Raw genomic sequence first — 2,331 nt, forward strand, 5'->3', positions numbered from 1 at the left:
ACATCGTCGCTTAGCAAAAATACTATCACCTGATTGTTCTTAAGCCAACTATGGTGTTTATGTTCAATGCTCTATATTAATGTTGATTTGTTAGAAGAGTTTCTTTTTTATTCTTTTCTTTTTATAACTTCTGTGATATAACAGCAAAATAGTTTGATTGATCAGTTTTATGACATTGAGTTGTAGCCAAAAGCAAAATAAAATTTATAAAGTAGTTTTTCAGCTAAGCTTTACGTTACGTTTATGTATTAAATTAAGCTACAAATAGGCCTCCTACTATTACTAACGTTATAGAATCAGTGCTTAAAAAGTTAAGTTGTGAATAAATGTTAATTAATTAATATTCTTTTGGTATTTTAATACATATATTATCTACTTGGCTTTAAAATATCAAGAAAAATAATCGTTTATTGCTACCAAATATCTTTTATCCTTTGTACAGCCAAAAGAGTTGAAAATTTGTGCGGGATTGCCCGCACTATGTTTCTACTTCCTGATCTAGAATAGAGTGAAAAGGCTCAAAAGTGCTATTTAAGTCTCTTTCAGAGTGCACGCGTACTTTTGTTCCCGATAACATTTCATTTTTCTGCGTAGTTTTTACTAAAAATGTGGTGATTAAAGAATTACTTCGAGACTGATAAAATAAGTGAAGAGTAGGTGCATTTTGGAGGTACAGACATATTCGCTTTAGTTAAATTCTATAATTTTCGCTAATCATTCAACAATGGTTTCTTGTCATTTTTGAGGGGGCTTTTATACTAGGTTATATTATAATTTACTGTATTATTTGTTTACGTAACATTATTATAATTCGGTTGGGGTAAGGGGCAAATATTTTTGCCCCAGAGTCTTCTTGGGCCTACGTATTCCACTGCGTATAGATCATGCTTTCCAACAAAACAAGCATCGATTAATCCTAATGAGTCAAGTGTTGCAGGCTTAGAATGAAACTTTTGGGCACTTAGGGCACTTATAGTTATGTTTTCGATGACGATAAAATATTCACTTTGAGACTAATAATGGTTGGAGACGGCTTGAATGAGTAACGAAGCTTGAATGGGTTCTTCATTACCCATTCAAGCCGTCTCCAACCATTACTTGTAGTTATAGCTATGTGATCTATACCTTCATTAAAAGTTTTACCGTCATTTATTTTACTTTTTTATAAAAGATGATTTTAGATTATTATAATACACTTGCAAAGACCCGCAAAACATTTCCGGCCAAAGTAGTATCTTTATCATGACAGTACTTCTTTAAATATAGCATTTCTAGCACAATACAAACGAATTGTAATCGTTGACAACAAAATGTGTTGTTACGTATCTGCTTGTTTGTTAATTTCCGGTAGAAATTCTTTCTGAGGAACTTCAGCGATACAAGTCCTTTTTTAATTAAACCAGTTTATTCTTCCTCGATACAAACTTTTAGTACACAGAATTTCCACAGTCACTACGTTTCTCGTCACTTTAAACTTAACAACTTTTATAATACACGCTATAAATCACAAAGATTCACAATCTAGATAATTTCGCTCTCTACGAGTGCAAAACACATACTAGCTCTAAACAGTATCGTAAATTACCCGAAAAACCGTAAATACTGTACGCTTAGCTATACATTCATTCCCGCTGGCTTTTGTCGCCAGGCTTATATACTAACAAAGAGGCTACTCAAAAATTCGAGGAGTTCCCTGATAATTCGAGAAACTCAGTCACGCATGCGCTAGCAGCGTCACGTGACTTCCGCTGTCATAACAGTGTAAATACACTTGTATATAGGCCGTACTTTATAAAACTTTAACTTATGTCAGGCCTAAGTTCGATAAAGAGATAAATTAACACTGTAACCTGTGTACGTTTTTTTTTTTTACTTTAGTTTAGTTAGGACTAAACTTTAATGTACTTAATAGTATCGATAAATAAACTTATAATGTTATCCTACGACCTAACGTCAAACCTTTTTTAAAAAACTTTGATAAGTTTTTAATATTTTGTTGTACAAAATAGTTAGTAAAGTATATTTACATTCCCCTTTTGTGTTACTTCTTGTTTCATACAGCAATTTTAGCAACTTCATCACTGAGCTTTGCAGCTCTCTGCCGCAGGCAGAATGTTTGTCGTCGAGTGAATAATGCGCATGCGCGGTTTTTCTTGGGGAAACTTTCTAACTACGCATGTTTATGCAGCAGGTTCTCGGTCAAAAAGCGTAACGGTCGTACATACAAACAAGCAGAATAATAGTATAGATATTATGTAGAATATATATACACCTGGAAAAAAGTTAAGCACCCCCAAATATTTTTCAGGATCGCTTATTGAAAATAAGGTT

Source organism: Limulus polyphemus, unplaced genomic scaffold (assembly GCF_000517525.1).
Source record: "Limulus polyphemus unplaced genomic scaffold, Limulus_polyphemus-2.1.2 Scaffold2795, whole genome shotgun sequence".
NCBI lineage: Eukaryota > Metazoa > Arthropoda > Merostomata > Xiphosura > Limulidae > Limulus > Limulus polyphemus.